Source organism: Monodon monoceros, unplaced genomic scaffold, assembly GCF_005190385.1.
Source record: "Monodon monoceros isolate NGI ecotype Baffin Bay Population unplaced genomic scaffold, NGI_Narwhal_1 Super_Scaffold_21, whole genome shotgun sequence".
Taxonomy (NCBI): domain Eukaryota; kingdom Metazoa; phylum Chordata; class Mammalia; order Artiodactyla; family Monodontidae; genus Monodon; species Monodon monoceros.
The window spans coordinates 155,419,666-155,443,787 of NW_021703778.1; positions in this window are offsets into that span (position 1 = coordinate 155,419,666).

Sequence of the window (24,122 nt, forward strand, 5' to 3'; positions counted from 1 at the left end):
AAGTCCATTTTTCTTTATGATACCCAAGATCACACTACAAAATGCATTACACAGCCGATTCTCTAAACTACTCAAGCTCCTGCAAGGAAAAGGCCCTACTATTTTAACAGTACTCACTCTCCTATTACAGAAGGAAAACTCATGCTTCAAACAAGACTTTCCCTTGGTGCTTATAACATGTTACTGTACCTGTGGCCATATTAAAAAAGCAGTGGAAAGAGAAGAGAATCAACCAGGAAGACACCAGGAGCAAAATAAAAAGATGATGTCCTCCATAAGGCAAAGGTATGGGACTATTCAGCACAGCTGAAACCAAGTGGAAGACCAATAGTCACGCTTCTCAACACTTTTTAGCATGTTTCTTATAGAATCTGTTTACTTAATAAGCAATTGAAGAGTCTAATTTTAGCAGAAAAAGAAATAACAGCACCTGAAACTTTTAAGATGGCAGGAGTAATAAAGCCTTACTCCTATAGGAAGCTCACAATAAATCTTTATTGAACACATGAATAAATGAATGATTGACAACATGAGCAATTAAGCTTAGTCAAATACAGAAAGCAGTATGGAGGAACGAGACCCAGTCCCAATTATTCAAGAAGAATAACTGCTTTTATTTTCCCAGTTGACTGTTTGGGTCAAAGGGGACTTGAGAAGGAGTGACACTGTAGAAACAGATTAAATGTTCTAAATGCAAAGATGGCATACCATCATTGTAAAGAGCTCAAGATCTGGTGTTACACTAGCTGTGTTCAAATCCTGGCTTTACCATTTGATAGATAGATGTTTTAACCTTAATGAACCTATGGCCTTATCCCATGGACTTTTTATATATTAAATAAGCTAATATATATATATATATATATATATAATTTGATAAGATACTTTGTAAGAGTTTACTTAATTGATTATTAACACATTGTTATTATTAATATTGTCATTATTGAAGGCTTTATGTTACTATGTAATTTTAGGAAGATACACTTGTCTAAGAGAGATGACAAATCCTACATGTTTCTCCTTTACCTAATGTTTCAATAGGTGGCCAGAGATAAGGGGGAAAATTTAGGGGAGCAACACCCCTTGTCCCGACCCTATTGTCCACATGACAGTGAGAACTAAATATTTAAGGAGTAAAAACTCCAGAAAGGCTAAATCCTGTGAATTTGAACAGTAATCAAGTTCTCCTCCTTCCCCCAGGAATCAAAATTTTTCTCCTCCACATACAGAAAAATGAAAAGATTATCATATTTTAGCTAAGAATAAGGGGTCAGTGAACAGAAGACCTTATCAGAGAATACAGGGTGTTCAGATTAAAGAGAAAAATGTATATCACAAAGGGGCAGCAAGTTGATTCCTGAAATGTGCTCAGGATCATATGAAAGACAGAGCTCTGGACTGAGCAATCAGTCAAATAAAGGAAAGAAGGAAGGAAGGAGGGAAAATGAAGGAAGACAAGAAAGTGAAGAAAGCCAGCCAGAAAGCAAGCAGAAAAGCAAGCAAGCAAGCAAGAAATTCTGGCCTAAATAGTGCCAGGCACTTTTCAGAGTATATAAGAGAGAAGTGACCCCTCCTTAACAATACGATTGATAAAAATGTGGTACTTGGAACTTTTAATTAAGTATGTAAGCAAAGGATTTTTTGTCTTTTTTTTTGAAGAAAAGCAATCAGGGCTCTAATACAAAGAGGTGGTATTCCAGAACAGAAGGGTGTGAGACACGAACAGAGTAGAAGAGAAAAAAGGACATCCGTAATTAAACTGAGGAGAAAACAGGACGAAGAGCAGCAGTTTTAAAAAAATCAATTATTTCATGAGAAATAAATTCAGAATTGTTATCAGAATAGTTTGACATGCCTGGGGTTTTGTACAAAATTATGGTCATGATAGTGTGTAACAATTATGAAATAACTGTATGGCAATCATTCCTTGAGGTAGATTCATTCATTCTTTACTAATTTTCAATTACATGAGGTGGATTCATTCATTCTTTACTAATTTTCAATTCTGTGTTAAAAACAAAAACCACAAAAAACTTCCAAACAATTTTATAGATATGTATCTTGATAGGGTGGATCTTGTCTGGCAATTAAAGACAAATGTGAGCTGACAAAAGGAGATAGAATCTACTAGAAAGAATTCTCAAATAATACTGTCATTTTTTTAAAACTACATATTATGTTCCTCCTGGAGACTTTCAACTGTTGACCAAAATTAACATGTGCTTTTCTCTGCAGACTTTCAATCCCACTGCATAGAAATAGTTATAATATCAAGAATTAGACTTGCTGATGATGGGAAATGTAGCCTGACTACTGTCTCAGATTATAATTTGGTAATTAATGTTAATAGTCAAAAGAGCACCTAATATTTTTGGAAATACACTTTATGTCAAACTTTATAAATCACATAACTTATCACCATTTATTTATGGCTAATATCCTATGATAATAGGTATTTTAATCATCCCTTTATTACTGATAAAGAAATTGAGGCAAATATAGATTAAATAAATTGTCTGAGGTCGCAATGCTCCAACAGGAAGAGCTGAGGGTCTAAGACATACACTGAGCATATTCTGCTTAAAGGCATGTACAAATTTAATTCAGTGTATAAGTTGCTTTCCTAACATTTTCTACAATTGAACTTAACAGCTTTCACAAAATGGACACATAATATAAAATAATTCTAGAACATTTACGTTTGATATCAACCACAGACTTTTTCTCTTAAATATAAATTGGATTACTCACAATAACTTAAAAATTAGAAAAAAAAAAAAAAAAAGACTGAACTGCCCTGGATCCCAAGGGGAGGGCGGCCTCACTGAGGCTGCTGGCTCTGGAGGGGCCCCAGCAGCCAAAGCTGTGACAGTCCTTGGGACCATGGGCCAGAGTGAGTACAACTTGGAGCAGCTTCAAGATGGCGGAGGAGTAAGACACAGAGATCACCTTCCTCCCCGGAAATACATCAGAAATACATCTACATGTGGAATAACTCCTACAGAACACCTACTGAACGCTGGCAGAAGACCTCAGACCTCCCAAAAGGCAAGAATCTCCCCACGTACCTGGGTAGGGCAAAAGAAAAAAGAAAAAACAGAGACAAAAGAATAGGGATGGGACCTGCACCAGTGGGAGGGAGCTGTGAAGGAGGAAAGGTTACCACACACTAGGAAGCCCCTTCGCGGGCGGAGACTGCAGGTGGCAGAGGGGGGAAGCTTTGGAGCCGCGGAGGAGAGCACAGCAACAGGGGTGCAGAGGGCAAAGCGGAGAGATTTCTGCACAGAGCATCAGTGCCAACCAGCCCGAGAGGTTTGTCTGCTCACCTGCCGGGACATGCGGGGCTGGGAGCTGAGGACTGGGCTTCGGTTGGAGCGCAGGGAGAGGACTGGGGTTGGTGGCGTGAACACAGCCTGAAGGGGGTTAGTGCGCCACGGCTAGCCGGGAGGGAGTCCGGGGGAAAAGTCTGGACCTGCCGAAGAGGCAAGAGACTTTTTCTTGCCCCTTTGTTTCCTGGTGCACGAGGAGAGGGTATTAAGAACGCTGCTTAAAGGAGCTCCAGAGACGGGCGCAAGCCGCGGCTAAAAGCGTGGACCCCAGAGATGGGCATGAGATGCTAAGGCTGCTGCTGCCGCCACCACGAAGCCTGTGTGCGATCACAGGTCACTCTCCACACCTCCCTTCCGGGGAGTCTGTGCAGCTCACCACTGCCAGGGTCCCGGGATCCAGGGACAACTCCTCCGGGAGAACTCACCGTGCACCTCAGGCTTGTGCAACGTCATGTCGGCCTCTGCCACCGCAGGCTCGCCCTGCACTCTGTACCCCTCCCTCTCCCCGGCCTGAGTGAGCCAGAGTCCCCGAATCAGCTGTTCCTTTAACCCCGTCCTGTCTGAGCAAAAAACAGACGCCCTCCGGCGACCTAACGGACAGGCAGGGCCAAATGGGAAGCTGAAACACGGGAGCTGTGCAAACAGGGAAGAGAAAGGGAAATCTCTCCCAGCAGCCTCAGGAGCAGCGGATTAAAGCTCCACAATCAACTTGATGTACCCTGCATTTGTGGAACACATGAATAGACAACAAATCATCCCAAATTGAGGAGGTGGACTTTGAGAGAAAGATTGATTATTTTTTCCCCTTTTCCTCTCTTTGTGAGTGTGTATGTGTATGCTTCTGTGTGTGATTTTGTCTGTATAGCTTTGGTTTTACCATTTGTCCTAGGGTTCTGTCTGTCCGTTTTTTGTTTTTATTATTACTATTTTTTTTTTCTTAACGATTTTTTAATAACTTTATTTTATTTTATCTTCTTTCTTTCGCCCTTTTTTTTTCTCCCTTTTATTCTGAGCCAGGTGGAGGACAGGCTCTTGGTGTTCCAGCCAGGTGTCAGGGCTGTGCCACTGAGGAGGGAGGGCCAAGTTCAGGACGATGGTCCACAAAAGACTTCCCAGCTCCATGTAATATCAAATGGCAAAAATCTCCCAGAGATCTCCATCTCAAAGCCAAGACCCAGCTTGACTCAACGACCAGCAAGCTACAGTGCAGGACACCCTATGCCAAACAACTAGCAAGACAGGAACACAACCCCACCCATTAGCAGAGAGGCTGCCTAAAATCATAATAAGGCCACAGACACCCCAAAACACACCAGCAGACATGGACCTATCCACCAGAAAGACAAGATCCAGGCTCATCCTCCAGAACACAGGCCCTAGTCCTCTCCACCAGGAAGCCTACACAACCCGCTGAACCAATCTTAGCCACTGGGGACAGACAACAAAAACCACAGAAACTGCGAACATGCAGCCTGCAAAAAGGTGACCCCAAACACAGTAAGTTAAGCAAAATGAGAAGACAGAGAAATACACAGCAGATGAAGGAGCAAGGCAAAAACCCACCAGACCTAACAAATGAAGAGGAAATAGGCAGTCTACCTGAAAAACAATTCAGAGTAATGATAGTGAAGATGATCCAAAATCTTGGAAATAGAATGGAGAAAATACAAGAAACATTTAACAAGGACCTAGAAGAACTAAAGAGCAAACAAATAGTTATGGACAACTCAATAAATGAAATTAAAAGTTCTCTAGAAGGAATCAATAGCAGAATAACTGAGGCAGAAGAACGGATAAGTTACTTGGAAGATAAAATAGTGGAAATAACTACTGCAGAGCAGAAAAAGGAAAAAAGAATTAAAAGAATTGAGGACGGTCTCAGAGACCTCTGGGACAACATTAAATGCAACAGCATTCGAATTATAGGGGTTCCAGAAGAAGAAGAGAAAAAGAAAGGGACTGAGAAAGTATTTGAAGAGATTATAGTTGAAAACTTCCCTAATATAGGAAAGGAGATAGTTAATCAAGTCCAGGAAGCACAGAGAGTCCCATGCAGGTTAAATCCAAGGAGAAACATGCCAAGACACATATTAATCAAACTATCAAAAATTAAATACAAAGAACAAATATTAAAAGCAGCATGGGAAAAACAAAAAGTAAAGGAATCCCCATAAGGTTAACAGCTGACCTTTCAGCAGAAACACTGCAAGCCAGAAGGGAGTGGCAGGACATATTTAAAGTGATGAAAGAGAAAGACCTACAACCAAGATTACTCTACCCAGAAAGGATCTCATTCAGATTTGATGGAGAAATTAAAAGCTTTACAGAGAGGCAAAAGCTAAGAGAATTCAGCACCACCAAACCAGCTTTATAACAAATTCTAAAGGCACTTCTCTAGGCAGGAAACACAAGAGAAGGAAAAGACCTACAATAATAAACCCAAAACAATTGAGAAAATGGTAATAGTAAAATACATATCAATAATTACCTTAAATGTAAATGGATTAAGTGCTCCAACCAAAAGACATAGGCTGGCTGAATGGATACAAAAAGAAGACCCATCTATATGCTGTCTACAAGAGATCCACTTCAGACCTAGGGACACATGCAGACTGAAAGTGAGGGGATGGAAAAAGATATTCCATGCAAATGGAAATCAAAAGAAAGCTGGAGTAGCAATTCTCATATCAGACAAAATAGACTTTAAAACAAAGACTGTTACAGGAAGAAGATATAACAACTGTAAATATTTATGCACCCAATATAGGAGCACCTCAATACATAAGGCAAATAGTAACAGCCATAAAAGGGGAAATCAACAGTAACACAATCATAGTAGGGAAATTTAACACCCCACTTTCATCAATGGACAGATCTTCCAAAATGAAAAAATATAAGGAAACACAAGCTTTAAATGACACATTAAACAAGACGGACTTAATTGATAGTTACAGGACATTCCATCCAAAAACAACAGAATACACATTCTTCTCAAGTGCTCATGGAACATTCTCTAGGAGAGATCATATCTTGAGTCACAAATCAAGCCTTGGTAAATTTAAGAAAATTGAAATTGTACCAAGTATATTTTCTGACCACAATGCTATTAGACTAGATATCAATTACAGGACAAAATCTGTAAGAAATACAAACACATGGAGGCTAAACAACACACTACTTAATAACTAAGAGATCACTGAAGAAATCAAAGGGGAAATCAAAAAATACCTAGAAACAAATGAAAATGAAAACACAATGACCCAAAACCTATGGGATGCAGCAAAAGCAATTCTAAGAGGGAAGTTTATAGCTATACAAGCCTACTTAAGAGACAAGAAACATATCAAATAAACAACCTAACATTATACCTAAAGCAATTAGAGAAAGAAGAACAAAAAAAATCCCAATGTTAGCAGAAAGAAAGAAATCATAAAGATCAGATCAGAAATAAATGAAAAAGAAATGAAGGAAACAATAGCAAAGATCAATAACAGTAAAAGCTGGTTCTTTGAGAAAATAAACAAAATTGATAGACCATTACCCAGACTTACCACGAAAAAAAGGGAAAAGACTCAAATCAATAGAATTAGAAATGAAAAAGGAGAAGTAACAAGTGACACTGCAGAAATACAAAAGATCATGGGCGATTACTGCAAGCAACTATATGCCAATAAAATGGGCAACCTGGAAGATATGGACAAATTCTTAGATGCACAACATTCCGAGACTGCACCAGGAAGAAATAGAAAATATGAACAGACCAATCACAAACACTGAAATTGAAACTGTGATTAAAAATCTTCCAACAAACAAAAACCCAGGACCAGATGGCTTCACAGGTGAATTCTATCAACATTTAGAGAAGAGTTAGCACCTATCTTTCCCAACTCTTCCAAAATATACGAGGGGGGAACACTCCCAAACTCATTCTACGAGGCCACCATCACTCTCATATCAAAACTAGACAAAGATGTCACAAAGAAAGAAAACTACAGGCCAATATCACTGATGAACATAGATGCAAAAATTCTTAACAAAATACTAGCAGACAGAGTCCAACAAACATTAAGAGGATCATACACTATGATCAAGCAGGGTTTATCCCAGGAATGCAAAAATTCTTCAATATATGCAAATCAATCAACGTGATACACCATATTAACAAATTGAAGGAGAAAAAACATATGATCATCTCAATAGATGCAGAGAAAGCTTTCAACAAAATTCAACACCTATTTATGATAAAAACCCTCCAGAAAGTAAGCATAGAGGGCCCTTTCCTCAACATAATAAAGGTCATATATGACAAACTCACAGCCAACATCGTTCTCAATGGTGAAAAACTGAAACCATTTCCACTAAGATCAGGAACAAGACAAGGTTGCCCACTCTCACCACTCTTATTCAAAATAGTTTTGGAAGTTTTAGCCATGGCAGTCAGAGAAGAAAAAGAAATAAAAGGAATCCAAACTGGAAAAGAAGAAGTAAAGCTGTCACTATTTGCAGATGACATGATACTATACATAGAGAATCCTAAAGATGCCACCAGAAAACTACTAGAGCTAATCAATTAATTTGGTAAAGTACCAGGTTACAAAATTAACGCACAAAAATCTCTTGCATTCCTCTACACTAATGATGAAAAATGTGAAAGGAAAATTAAGGAAACACTCCCATTTACCATTGCAACAAAAAGACTAAAATACCTAGGAATAAACCTACCTAAGGAGACAAAAGACCTGTATGCAGAAAATTATAAGACAGTGATGTAAGAAATTAAATATGATACAAATAGTTGGAAAGATATACCATGTTCTTGGAATGGAAGAATCAACATTGTGAAAATGACTCTGCGACCCAAAGCAATCTACAGATTCTATGCAATTCCTCTCAAACTACCAGTGGCATTTTTCACATGACTAGAACCAAAAACTTCACAATTTGTATGGAAATACAAAAACCCCCGAATAGCCAAAGCAATCTTGAGAAAGCAAAACGGAGCTGGAGGGATCAGGCTCCCTGACTTTAGACTATACTACAAAGCTACAGTAATCAAGACAGTATGGTACTGGCACAAAAACAGAAATATAGATCAATGGGACAGGATAGAAAGCCCAGAGATAAACCCATGCACATATTGTCACCTTATCTTTGATAAATGAGGCAAGAATATACAATGGAGAAAAGACAGCCTCTTCAATAAGTGGTGCTGGGAAAACTGGACAGCTACATGTAAACGAATGAAATTAGAACACTCCCTAACACCATACACAAAAATAAACTCAAAATGGATTAAAGACCTAAATGTAAGGCCAGACACCATCAAACTCTTAGAGGAAAACTTAGGCAGAACACTCTATGACATAAATCACAGCAAGATTCTTTTTGACCTACCTCCTAGAGAAATGGAAATAAAAACAAAAATAAACAAATGGGACCTAATGAAACTTCAAAGCTTTTGCACAGCAAAGGAAACCATAACAAGACGAAAAGACAATCCTCAGAATGGGAGAAAATATTTGCAAATGAAGCAACTGATAAAGGATTAATCTCCAAAACAGACAAGCAACTCATGCAGCTAAATATCAAAAAAACAAACAACCCAATCCATAAATGGGCAGGAGACCTAAACAGACATTTCTCCAAAGAAGATATACAGATTGCCAACAAACACATGAAAGAATGCTCAACATCATTAATCATTAGAGAAATGCAAATCAAAACCACACTGACCAGAATGGCCATCATCAAAAAATCTACAAGCAATAAATGCTGGAGAGTGTGTGGAGAAAAGGGAACCCACTTGCACTGTTGGTGGGAATGTAAATTGATACAGCCACTATGGAGAACAGTATGGAGGTTCCTTAAAAAACTAAAAATACAACCATCATATGACCCAGCAATCCCACTACTGGGCATATAGCCTGAGAAAACCATAATTCAAAAAGTCATGTACCAAAATGTTCAATGAAGCTCTATTTACAGTAATCAGGACATGGAAGCAACCTGAGTGTCCATCAGCAGATGAATGGATAAAGAAGATGTGGCACATATATACAATGGAATATTACTCAGCCATATAAAGGAACGAAACTGAGTTATTTGTAGTGAGGTGGATGGACCTAGAGACTGTCACACAGAGTGAAGTAAGTCAGAAAGAGAAAAACAAATACTGTATGTTAACACATATATATGGAATCTAAAAATAAATAAAAAAATAAAAAATAAATGGTCAGAAGAACCTAGGGGCCAGATGGGAATAAAGTTGCAGACCTACTAGAGAATGGACTTGACCTTGATGATATGGGGAGCGTGAAGAGTAAGCTGGGAGAAAGTGAGAGAGTGGCATGGACATATGTACACTACCAAAAGTAAAATAGATAGCTAGTGGGAAGCAGCCACATAGCACAGGGAGATCAGCTCGGTGCTTTGTGACCACCTAGAGGGGCGGGGTAGGGAGGGTGGGAGGGAGGGAGATGCAAGAGGGAAGAGATACGGGGACATATGTATATGTATAACTGATTCACTTTGTTATAAAGCAGAAACTGAGACACTATTGTAAAGCAATTATACTCTAATAAAGGTGTTAAAAAATAAAAATAAACTGATCATACTCACTAAATTAAAAATAAAAGCTCAGTATACCTTCATCATCTCTAAATCTGGTAAACAAATGAAAGAAAATAAAACATCATACAGAATACTTTAATGTTAACTTTTTGTCCTTTGAGTGTCCATTATAAGAAATGTATTTTTAGCATAGATAGTAGGTCTATTCTTACCCCAAATAGGTGTATTTTCCAGCCTCAGAAGAGTTCACTCTGTTTCAAATATTTATGTCAAGTGAAAAACATCACACTTCAACTCCTAAAAATCCTTACAGTGCTTTTATCAAAAACACAAAATGTGATTTAAGTTAAAGTTGTCAGATTAGGAAACAGAGGGAACAGAGTTAAATCTGAATGTTAGAAAATAATGAATGTCTTTAGTATAAGTATATGCCATGCAATATTTGTGGGGACATACGTACGCTAAAAATTTATTTGTTGCTTATCTAAACCCCAAATTTAACTAAACGTCTTGTATTTTCTTTGCCAGCCATAAAATAATTATCCAAATAAATCAAATAATTCATACAATTTTTGAAGATAGAGATGTCAAATGTGAGTCTTCTCAAGCAATAAAATTGGCCCTTAATGAAATTAAGACTACAGTGGGTAAATGCTTTTACTGTGGACCAGCTTTTTTCACACTGCAGTTTAATTAGCTGCTCAAATGCTTCCTGATGAGTTTCTTTTTCATGTTTTTTAAAAATAGTTTTATCCTCTTTTTCTCCTAGATCATCATATTTAATGTAGTGACACTGGGACATTTTTATTTCATGTTTATGTAAGGAAAGTACTCTGATGAGTAATTAAATCTTGGATGTGTAATTTTTAGAATGCCTTTATATGAGGTCCTGTTGTAGTGTGTTTTGCTTTACTGTTCAAATGGTATATGTGGAGACATCAGCCCTCCTTCCTCAAAGCCTATTAAGATAAAATAGAGAAAAGGCAAGTCAAAATTCTTCATCTTGTCCCTCACAGCAAAGTCTTTTTAGAAAACCCCAGATCTATTCTTAGCTAGATTATTTTCTCTAAGAGTCTGGAAGGGAATCAACCCCAAAAGACCTTATTGAAATATCAATATCTGGAACATAAAGCAAATGACTATGTTTCCAGAGCCATTGTCATGTAAGAAAGAGAGAAACTTACTTTATACTCTGAAAATCTAAGGATAAAATGTTCTAATACATTTTCTGACAAGTTAAATTGAAAATAATAGTAATTCAGTAGCTAGAGTCAGAAAATAAAAGCATACTTTGTGTTTGTTTCAATAACTAAAACGCCTGGCTTTGGCTCATGCTGGTAATAATAGCTAATATTTATTGAGTTCTTATTTTATGCCAGCTTTTTCTGTGCTAATTGCTTTACGAAGTTATCCCTTTAAACCCACTAATGCTATGAAGCAGGTGGTAATATTATCCACATTTTATTGATTAGGCTACTTGCCTAAAGTAATACAAATAACAAGCAACACAACTTCCACAAGGTATTTTCCTAGGCAAGAAAAACAATCTGACCCCTATAAAATGAGACAAAAGTGACACACTCTGTAGAAGGACCATGAATTATGCTGATATGGCTCTTTCCCATCTTTTGTTTGATTAACCCTAATCCCCATAAGAACAGAAATATAGTTTTTATCACAATGCCAGAAATTTTATATGGAAATAAAATGATTCTAGGAGGGAAACACATCCAACCAGATCTTCTGTTCTACTTATTTGCCTTTAAAAATTAATGTGGAATTTCTCTACAGTAGTTTTCAATTTTGGAGGTTTTTGCAAATTCCTTGGGAGGCTTTTAAAAATACTGATGGCTGGATACTCTGCTTCAGATCATGATTTAATTGACCTGGATTATGGCCTGGGTATCAGGGTTTCTTCAAGCTCCCTATTTGCTGGGGAAAAAAAAAAGTAGCACTGTTCTATGTGTTTAAACACTATGTGTTTAAATAGGCTCAGCGAGTGATAAACCTTAATGCAGCTGTTACTGCAGTCTTTGAAGGTGTCTGAATAACAGTCAGATTGATGCTTGAAGCTTTTCTAGCTAGATATATATAAGCTATTCCTAAAAAATGCATGACTTAAACAGGCATATAGCCCAGCTTCTCACTGGAATACAGAACTAAAAGAGTAGGTTTTACCTATTCCCAGAGGAGGGCCAAAAGTAGAGAGAAGTTGTAAAATATGTGGAGGTACAAATAAATTTGCTTAAAATCATTATCATCATCATAACAACAATAATAAAGTGGGAGGACATATCCTCAAAAACCAACATTTCAGAAGACTGCCTGGTTTCTCAATGTCTGAGGATAATAATGCAGTAATTCCTGTCCCCAATTTCCGAGCTCCAAATTCTCAAAGCAATTGACATTCTTCTGAGGAAAGCAAACATACTCATTCACAAAACCTTTGGCCCTTGATGTTCTCAGAAGGCAAATTAATCCACATGGTAGATTAAAAATATAAAGAGGAAAGTTAGGGGTGGTGACTCTTGGTGCCGGCAGGAATAGCAATTTGATGATTTAAGAATGTGGAAGTGGCTCTTGGCAACACGGGTTGGCTGTGAGCTCTGAGCCCCTCTGGGTTTGTCTGCTGTGGGAGTCCTAATTATGAGCATAATAGATAAACTCATCATAACCTCAACAAGCTACTTAATCTGGTCCTGCTAATAACAGCCAATTAAATTTGCATTATGAAATGATTTCTAGAATTGAAGATAGGTAGACATTTAATTATGGATTATTTGAAAACATTAAAGATTTTGAATCAAGGGCTTGAAGTATTATCTTTGGTATGTGGTAATAGTTCTGATCATTCCAAATTGTCCCCTGTACCTAAAATAGCAAATCGATGAGAAGGGGAGTCAAATTGTTATGCAATTTTGATATAGGAGATTAGTGTTATGTGTTTATATTATTTCTTCCTCTAGACATTCTATTATTTCTGCTTAATTTTAATCAAGGTACCAAATGGCTTCTTATCTCTGCCTTTTTTTTTTCCAGCATGAGTTCTAACTACCTAATATTTGTTTGAATATGGATTTAATAAATGCCTTCTTCTCAACCCCTTACAGCTAAGCATTTGAACTAGTGGGTTGGTAATGCAGATATATAAAGATAAAGAGTAAAGAGGAAAAATGGAATTTCATATATTAGGTCGCTGTGTCTAACGATGTCTGTAATGCTTTGATTTCATTCTAGCTGCCTCTGGAAGTCTAAGATAAATAAAAATAAAAAAAAAGATAAATAAATAAATATCAAACAACTTAAATCATAGTGTAAGATCACAGGGGAAGGAGTCTCGATTTCACCAGAGATCCCTTACCGTAAACACAATTTGCAACAAAGAGAAGTAAAAGGACCATTGTTTTCTGAAGGTACAATTTAGAATCCCTTCGTTTATTTATTTCTGTTTGTTTGTTTGATTGTTAGCTTTGTTCTGTTGTGATGCAAGGTTCTATATTTAGATGCTATATTTAGTTTCTCTGTAGATGTTTAATAAGAGTTTTTATTGGTAGAGTGGATTTAGGTGTAAATTGGTGTGTTAGTCCACAGCAATGGTTCTCAAACTCTAGCATGATCAGAATCTCCTGGAGGGGTTGTGAAAACACTGATTTCTGGGCTCCAGCCCCACAGTTTCAGATTCAGTAGGTCTGGGGAGGGACTTTGAAGTGTACATTTTCTAAGGAGTTACCGTGTGATGCTCCTGGGCCAGGGACCACACTTTGAACCACAGATCTATTAGCACTAATAAAACAGTAACAGTGAGTAGTATAATACAGAAAGACATGGACAATTTAGTCAGGACTAAAGCACATTTATGGCTCCCTTAGTAGGGACCTCAGATGTTGTAATGTTCCCATGAACAAGTCCAGCATGTGAGAAGGTATTCTGTGATAGTAACCAATTTTTATCCCTCTGTCTAAATGACAGTGACAATGATGTTTTCTATATACTATATCCTCCCACTTTGCTTTTACTTTTATTATGACTATTATTATATCTACATCATCATGGGGAGCAACTAGGGAAACATTGTTTTCCCCAGGTTTTAGAAGGTAAACTTAGAGTTAGTTTTCATTCATCTTTTCCTAAATTCCTAAATCCCAGTGTCACTGGGTCACATTAGACACATCATCTACCTCTGCAAAAATGGTATTAATAACCTCTATATTGGGGGTATAGCAAACTTTCATCACAGTTCTTAAAAATCAATTTTGGGAGAAATCTCAGATTCCTGAACAAAGCCCTCGTGAAATTAGAGGTACAAATGGTCAATTAGTTCAGAGCCTGAAAGGCATCAGAGCAGGAATACAGAGTCACAAACCCTTAGTTTCCTGACAACATGATCATGGAGGAAGCGAGGGCTGACACATGAGACAGGCAAACAAAACAAACAACACCCTTCATCTGGGGCCAATGGGTACCAGGGTTTTTATGGTTTATATCACTTTAATGAACCAGTCAAATTTGTTTCAGATACTTATGCATTCCTCATAAATATAGACTTCAAATCCCTGACCAGCCCATTTCTTACTCTATCTTTAGAAAATGTTTCTACTGAGTCAATTTTCTGCCTATGCCAGCCATATGTCCCTGGAAGAGAGTCTTTGTATATCTCAGTCCTTCTGGAGATGGTAACTACAGAGATTATATGGTTGTCAGAGCAAGAAGAGTCTGTGGAGATGAGCTAATCTAATTTTATCATTTTACAGATGAATACATTTAGGTGGAGATGGGTGAAAATCACACAGCTAGTTAGTGACACAGATGACACAGGAATGCTGAATTGTGATTCCCTCCACGGTACACTTTCTCTTACTCAATATACCGTCTTAAGGAATTGGCTTATTCTAAAAGATGCCTTCAGGTCTGGCCTTATTTCAAGCTCTGGATAAGTGAGCATATAGTATAAACTATGGAAATGTGATTTTCAAAATACTTATTGAATCTTAGATTGGAAAAAATAGTTATAAAATTTTAATTTACCTATTGCTATTATATTATAGTATCCAGTGTTGAAATATTGTGGAGAAAATAATTTTCAAAACGTTAATGGGCACTGTTCTGGGAGAGAATAGATTTCTTAAGGGGACAGCTTTGTTTGCAGTTTTCGATATCCATTTTTGTCTTTTTTAATTCCCAATACCAACTGGCAGGTCCTACGGTGATACATATTTGTTGAATAAAGGAAAGAATGAATGTGTGAGTGAATGACTGACATGGAATGAGTCGATAGATGGCTACAGATTTTGTTATTATTTATCTCCTTGCTTTACCTTATCTTTGCAACGTACCTTTAGAAAGGCTGTATCAGTCAGGTTTGTTGTGGAAAGAAAATAATCCCCAAATCAGTGTATTTCAACAATAAAATGTTATTTCAGACTCACACACACAAAAAAATTGATCTACTTGTTAAATGTATTACATTGTATAGTAGGACTCTTGTTTCCCAGAGGAACAAAAACAATAGGGCATATAGTTATAGACAGATAGATATAGATGTCTATAAGGAGAAAAGTTTATTTTAAGAAACTGGCCCAAAAGATTGACTGGAAAGTCAGAAATTTGTAGGCAGACCAGAGGCTAGAAATTCAGAGTAGAGTTGATACTGCAGTCTTAAGTCCAAAATCTATAAGGCAAACTAGCAGCCTGGAAACCCAGGCAGGGTTTAAATGTTACAGTCTTGAAGCAGAATTACTTCTTCATCTGGAAACCTTAATTTTTACCCTTAAAACTTTCAATTGACTGGATGAGATCCTCTCACATTATAGAGAATAATCATCTTTACTTAAAACAAATGAATTATTAATCACATCCACAAATACCTTTACAACAGCATCTATACGAGTATTTGACCAAACAGCTGGACACAATAGCCTAGCCAAGTTGACATAATATTAACCATCACACATTGGTTTACTTGTGATTCCTAAATATATGTTTCATTCAACAGTCTGCATGACTTGAGATTCAGGTCTTTATTCCAATCTAGCCTTACCTGACATTGTGATCTGCACACATGTGATTCTTCTCTTTATTAATTTTCACCAATCTTTGGTGAAGACAAAACTATAAAGCCTACGTACATAGAAGGGGTCTAGACAGGGACACAGTTGGGGGTTTCTAACTATCTCAGTATGTGAAAATACTTTGTAAACTGTAAAATGCAACTCATCATTTATTCATTCATTTTTAAGTGACCTTCAAAAGATGGGGCATTAGCTCAGCTGCTTCTCTTTCTATTAGGAAGACAATTAAGACTTGACTTCAGATTTAAGGAGAAATTGACATTGGTCATCTGAGGCCACAAAAATAAAGCCTGAAATTGCTGGGCGTTTTCCATGTAAATTATAAGAAAATTACCTCAAACTATGCTTACCTTATGCTCAAAAATGAAAGGTTTCCTAAAGTGCTTTTAGTTTTTACACAGACTCATACATGTAGAGGTTATCGTCACATCCAAAATTCTTGCCTTTCCTGGATCCCACTCTTCCCATTGCTCCCTGACACTTATACTAACTGTCCCTCCACTCCTACTGCTCTCTTCAGAATTTATAGCCATAAACTCTGTGGGAATAGCAAAAGTGAGCATAATTTAGAAACTATGAAAAAATAGTCCCATCTATTCATTGGGCACCTATTCAAATTTTAAAGAACATTCTCTTGAGTAAACTTCCTAATAATCTTGATTGGATTACCCATATCCACCAATTCCTTTCTTATAAAAGAAATTCAAAAGCTTTCTTCTAACATTTAGAAATCACATATCTGCTGTTGTTTTGGTTTAAAGATGTAAGCAGATACAACCATTAAAAAAAAAAAAATCGAAGTATTTTTGACCATACTGAAATTTTCTAGGGGGGAAAGTACAGATTAAGGAATGCACGGAAAATCTGGAAATTATGTTCATAATTTATTCTGTTTAATAAATTCAATACTAGATTTTAACTTAACCAGAATTTAAAGATTTTAATTACCCCAAATTAAAGAGTATAGACTTGTTTTGTTTTGTTTTGCTTTGTTTTTTTAAATCTGAATAGATTAGTTTACCTGAATGTTGAAATCTCACACCTCCTATGTATTGGAACATGTAATTCCATTGTTTAGAAAATACTACTTACTCTTGAAAATCTACGTGTGTCATGACCTTGATGAGTATCCCCATGATTCTACTTGTTACTAAGTCTCTTTCTACTCAGTTTCCCTGACATTTTCCCCTGGAGCTGCAGCATATCATTAAGTAATCTATAGAATGTTAGGCACCTACTATGTGTCAGGTACTTGCTCAATATTTAATCTTCATAAAAGTACTAAGGAGTTGAGATAAAGGTCTTCATTTTATAGATTTAACAGCTGAGTGTTAAATTATGTAAAGGAACCAAGACCCTGCAGTTTTGTAATATGCAAAGACAGGATTTAAACCTCTTACTAGTTAGCTGTTTATATTTATTCATCCACTTAGAGCTTGGCCAGAACTAAACAAACTATGTTTTACTTATCTGTTTATCCCAACCCCAAGTGAAGCCCATGACATAAAATAATTACTTAGTGAAACTTGAGTGATTGAATAAATGAATGAATGAATGAGGCCATAAAGCATTTTTTCTAAATTCAAGTCTTTTATAGTAAATCTGTAAAGAATGCAGAGTGTTAAACCTCAAAGAGAAAAGAATATTTTATTTTCAGTTCCCCTATGCATCCTATATCAAGATTTCCTCTAGAGGTCAGCAACTTTTTACCTTTGACACCAGGTTAAAATGCAACGATCTTCTTATGGTGAAGAATGGGAAGGTTATCATGATATTTGATGGAAAAAGCCAGTAAAGAATACATTCTGTGAAATGCATTGCTCGAAGGAGATATCTAACACCGGGCTTGCTTTACTCTTCTGCAAAATATATATACATTTAGCAACCTGTAATTAACATTTATAAAACTCATAAAAGCTCACCTAAAACTTTCGGCAGGTAATTAGTAGGATGAATTGACTAATGTGCCTCTTAATCGTTTATAATAGGGTGGCTTTTTTTTTCTTCCTGCTTTATAACCCTGTACAGACAAACCTTCACAAGTTTAATGTCTTGTCATGTCCAGCTTCTTGAAAAACAAACAAAAAAATACATAAAAACTTTAAAGATTATCATCAAATGAGTAGACATCCCTTCAAATATAATAAATTTAGGCCATAAAATCTGAAGTTATATGCACTGTCAGAATTACGAGTTCATGGTGAGCATAAAATGATTGTATCTAAGAGCATGTGTGTTAGTTTATGCTACCAAGATTTAAATAAAATGACATTTATATTGTGTTATTTCTAGTAGGCAACCTTTATAGCACATTTAAGAATGTACTATGCTTATACTCTATGGACTACGGAAGGTAGTAGGGTTTTCTTGAATGTGCTGAGTAACAAAGAAGTTCTTTGAGAATTCCTAAATTTGTTTTTTGGCTTTCACAGACATTTCCCCAGAAGTTAAAGATATTATTTGAAGACTCCTTATAGATTAGTATAAAATATTGTATGGGAAGTTAAATTTTATTGAGCAGATTTTAAAAAGCTAACATAACTTTCATAAAAATATTTTTCAAACATGGGCCAAAGATTTTATTGTCATTAGTTAATGTGGGAAACACTAAGACACCATAGCTGTTTCAGAAGGGATTCCCAAAGAGCACACATTTAGACAATCAGGAATTGTAACAATGAATTTATGACCAGATGCACAATTAGTCAATTTCTATAGGGCAATATTCAACTATCAATACATTCCACCAGATAGAACTCTTTCATGTGTATGGACTGGAATTACTTGCATTATTTTCAGATTTCTACAACTTGCAGAGTTGCAGATAGCTTAAGAGCAATAAAAAATGAAATGTGACATAAGGGTAAGCTTGACGGGATAGGGCAGTCTATAAATTTTTGCCCATTTCAAAATTTTTTACAATATGTCCTGATACTTGAACAACAGAGCTTGAAAAAGTTCTTTGATAAACAGTTTGTTGGTAGTTGAGTCTCTCTGGGGTATGGGATGTCCGATGGTATCAAGGTTCCGAGAAGATGAGGTTACTTTACATGAAACCAGGGAAGGACTGTATATGGCTTCTGAAATGGGGTGTGTGAAGTAGAAGGACGTAGGGCAGGTGAATGAGGAAAGTTGTAATTCTCGGTGTGTGCCCCTCGCCAACTTTTCTGAAATCTGAGCTTCAATAAAGCAACTAAAATAACGTGTCATATGACTGGATTTTAGTGAAAATTGGTGGAAAGAAGAGTTCACAGTTGTGCTATGGTAGTGTAGTACAGGGCCAGCATGTGAGAGCTCAGGATACAGGAGCAGAGAGGGCTTTGAGAGAAGTAGTCAAAGTAACCTGAGGAGGCTTGAGGCTTACCAAGGGCATTGTGGAATCGGGGCCGTGAGGCAATCCTGTTGATATCCATGGGATCGGAGAGGTGTCAGGTCACATTAGATTACATATAGAATGTTGAAGGCAATACTTATCATAAAAGTTATTTTGAATAATAAAAACATGCCTGCTCTTTACAGTTTTGAAGGGGTTACTTGGAAAGTAGTTCCTGTACTTTTTGTAGATGATTTGTTTGGTGCTCATCAGGCCCTCACTGAATGTTAGTATCTTCCCTGGCTGCTCCATTTTCTATCCAGTCCTTTTGCATTGGTAATGCCTTACTTATTTAATATCTTTCAACAATTTTCTGCCAGATCTTTGTTACACTTGTGAACTTGAATCTTTCGTTTGTCTGAAGATATGTTGCACTTAGAACAAAGCCACTAACAAGATCATTATGCTCTTCCCAGTTAGACCATAGGCCCTTGGAAGGCTCCGAACAATACATTTTCTATCTATTTTTGTTCTTCAGTAAGATTTGCACATTTAGGGGGTATATTATGAGTTCTTATTAATGAACTCTAAAAGAAATGACAGTTATGGTAAAAGAGTTATAAGTTTTCTTTTATTACCCTAAGGCATTTATACTAAATATGACATAACTGAGGTTTTGCTCCCCTGAATTTGAATCAAGATCAGGTTAATTAACATTTCAAAATAATTTGTTGAATGATATTGATGTACTGGGCATTGTCATATTCATTATCTCACTTAATTATTTTTATTTTCCTGGAAGTATAATTTCTAAGAGGTGAAAATATATGCAAAGTTAAAACAGTCATTAAGTGGTCATGCAATTATTGAGTGCCAGTGTCAGAGTAATAATCAACCCCCCTGATTTCTGATAACATTTTGATTATATCACAGTTATGTCTCAGCTATGTTTGGTTAAACACAAACAATTCAGTGGAGATCTCAGGCCATAGTGAAGTGTGTGTCTAGCACACAATCAGCCACCATGGTAGACATCTCTCTATTTTCCTATTCTCCTCTTTTTTTATTCAATGTGCCTCTTCCTTCTCCCTTCATGCACAAGACAGTGTAGATGAAAACAAAAGCAGGATTCTAATTAACTATATATTTGATCTTAAACAAATCAATTTTGTTTGTGATAGTGTTACCTGGATAGTTTCAGTATCCTTAGCTGGAGCATGATGTTAGTGATAAACCAAACTTCAAGAGTTTGATAATAAACAGTGGATGCTATAAAAATCCAATGTATTATTTTTGTTTTCTCATCTTCACTTTTCTTTTTACTTTGCCATTGTTTATATCTTGGGTTTTCCAATGCCACTGAAGTGAGCTAGTTAACTCTCTGCAGACACTTGGGACTTAAATAGTTGAGATGATCTAAATTAGCCTTTGGACTGTCTCAGTCTCAAGAAAGTATTGAATGTCACCTCTAATTGCTGAATTTCATGGGATGTGTTCTTTCAGTTGACTTCTACCATCAGTTATCTATCATCATGATAACCTTCCCATTCTTCACAATGAGGAGATAATTACGTATTAACCTGGTGTGTAAGGTAAAAAGCTGACAACTTCTAGGCTGAAGCTGGATATAGGATGCTTAGGGACCTAAAAATTAATGTTCTCATCAGTTTGAGGTTTAACACTTTGTAAATCTTTAAGAATTTACTTTGAAAGGGCAGAAGGATTCAAAGCACTGAACAAAAGCCACTTCAAATACGAACATTGCATTTTATATATAAACCAGAAATTGTTTTAACATAGAAGTATTTTCCTTAATGAGTGGTTGTTTTGGTATATCAATCAAACCATGTAACTGGTTACTCTGAAATTTAAAATAAATCAGGGTAATAGACCAATGCATATGAAATAAGTCAAATCTGATTTGAATTCTGGCCCTGACAACTGTAAGTTCTAGGCTTTGGGAAAATTAACTTAAGCTTTTGGAGCCTCAGTTTCCTCATCTGTAAAAACTCATTACCACATTAACCTTTGGAGTTCAGCTCTAAATTCCCGGGCTGTAACAGGGCAGGTTTTCTATGCCCTCGGTGGTGAATAGTTTGACATGTGAATGAATAGTCAGGGCTCTGAACTATCAGTCTCTGTAATTTCACCTCACTGCGGGTAAGTGCTCCTTTTTTTCAAGTATCCCTTGGGGCTCCTCATCTATCTTTTCTCTATTCTATCTGCTTGATAAATTGTCTTTTGTTTTCCCTTTTATTCTAATTACCCTTTTTTTCTCCTCTGAGTACTATTTTTCATTTCCATATTTATGCTTCATCATTTTAGCTAACACTTTTCTCTGTCATTATCTAAAACAGCTTAAAAGGAAAAGTCATATTTTCACCCTCTGTCAGTGTGTTTGTTTGTATGTGTGTTTGACTATAAGAAATGGCCTTCTGCTTTGTATTCTTGACACCCAGTGTTACATATTTACTCAAAATGTTTATTTTGAACTCTTAAAGCACTGGAACATTCATTACTAAGTATGGTGAGTGTATTAATTTTCTATTGATTCATAACAAATGACCAAATATTTAGCATAAAACAACACATATTTATTATCTCAGAGTCTCTCTGAGTAAGGAATCCAGGCATAAGTTGGCTGGGCTCTCTGGAAGGCTGCAGTCATGGTGTCTGCCAAGACTTGATTCTCATTCTCATCTGACGGCTTTCCTAGGTCATGTGGGGACAATCTGTTTCCAAGTTCATGCGGTTGCTCACAACATGGTGGCTTACTTCTTTAAAGCCAGCAAAGGAGAGCATCTCCTAGCAAGACACATGTTACAATCATATATAACATCATCACTTACACCTAATCACATAATCCAGTTAGCTTTGCCATATTCTATTGGTAAGGAGGATGCCATGGGTCTTGCCCACACTCAAGGGAAAGGGATTATACAAGAGTACCGAAAAGCTACAGCCTGTTCACCTCAGTGAATAAAGGGAAGATTTCCAAACAGCTAAAGATTATCATATTTCTTTTTCATTGATTTGTGAAGGCCAGAATAGTGATAAGCTTATAAATCATATGAATAGCATGCACTGTATTAAAAAGAATATGGCATGTCACTGAAGGTCTTAAGTAGCAGGGTAACAGACTTCTGCCTTTTAGGAGGAGCACTGATTACTATCTAGAGAAGGCAATTGGAGGCCAACAAAACCATCAATCTATGTAAAAGGCAACATCACATTGGATTAGGGAGTGGTTATATAACTGACAATCAGTGGATGAAGTTGAGATGTTATTCTGAAAACAGAATTGACAGGGCCTAGTGAAAAAAAAAGAATTTTGAAAATGACCTCTGGTGTGGAAGTTAATGATGCCCACTTACTGAGACTGAAATCACTGAAAGAGGAGTTGGTTGGGTAGAGTTGGCCAGTTCAGATTGGGGCGAGACCTCACCCTATGGAAGGTAACAGATGGACTAGAGCTGTAAAGTAAGAAGAGAAGAAGGTTGAGCATATTCCCAGATAACACTAGGATTTAGGTAAGTAAAGGGAACAATGTCAGGAGAAGGAATAAGAAGCATCAGAGGGAGGAGGAAATCTATATAATAGGAAACCAGTGGATAATAGTTTTCAGAAGCAAATGACAAAATACTGCACTATGATTGAGATATAAGTAACATAAGTAATTCAGAATATATTGTTTTATCAGTAAAGACATTTAGGTGCACTTCATTAGTGCATTTTTTTCTTTTAATGTTATAGTTCTTTGGGCTTAAGGGCCTTCTGAGGTTATTTATAGGAACAGAAAACTAATATTGCAAATTAGTTTCTTAAAGTGCTGTCTACTTTCTTCTATTTACAGTGAAATTTCACTTTACGACAGTTCCATCCAGCATTGAATCCTCAAGAAATAGAATCTGTATTGGCATCCTGAAAAGTTGTAAATACTGCACAGCATTTTAGGAAACGGAACAATTGAAACACAAATTATTTGTTCCTTTGGATATTTGTTTGGAATCGAAACTGCCATTTGTTCTGTAGTGACAAGTCCAGGTCTAGCATTTCTCTTGGAATTCTACTGCAAGCTTTTACTTAAGCAACTGCAGTCGCAGGATAAGGCATTCCTAGAGATTAATGACTGCCTGGGAGGGGTTGCTGTTTGGTCCATCAACTCCAACCAGTCATTAATTTCCATGAAATGTCCTGCATGAATGTTATTATTACTAATATGAACTGAAAATGAAAGAAACATACTGTAGGTATATTGATTTCACCCTCCTTCCTTGGATGATGCAAAGTCATTTCATTTATCTGAGGATCTTCAGATAACTGAAGTTCCTGCATATAAACCAATCACTTTACTATCTAGTTTTGCCTACATTGAAACAATTAACTTAAAAGGAAATTAGGAGAGCAGTAGTCCCCAGACCTAATCTAAAAGTCTTGATCCAACCAATCTATGTTAATCTTAACTATAATTTCTGTCAAACACAATAGATTTAAAAAAAATATATTGCCCTATTGCCCTAGTTTATAGTGGGATCTGTCCTAAGTTTGACAGAAATTGTTCTGTAAGATACAGATTTTGGTTTTAACTTATAAAAGATATAAATGAACTGTTTACTTTCCTAAAATACTCTAAATTCTAAATTAACCTATAAATGCTAACATAACATTTTGTCCCAAATATATAGTGCTTTTTAAAATGCTTTCCATAATACTTATCACTAAAAATCATCATGAGAAAAAATGTGCTCTAAAGAGCAAAATATGATCATGCAGTTAAATCTTTTAACTATACCTTGAACTTATTTTTGGATTACCAAGTGTTTCAAGATGTATTTGATAAAA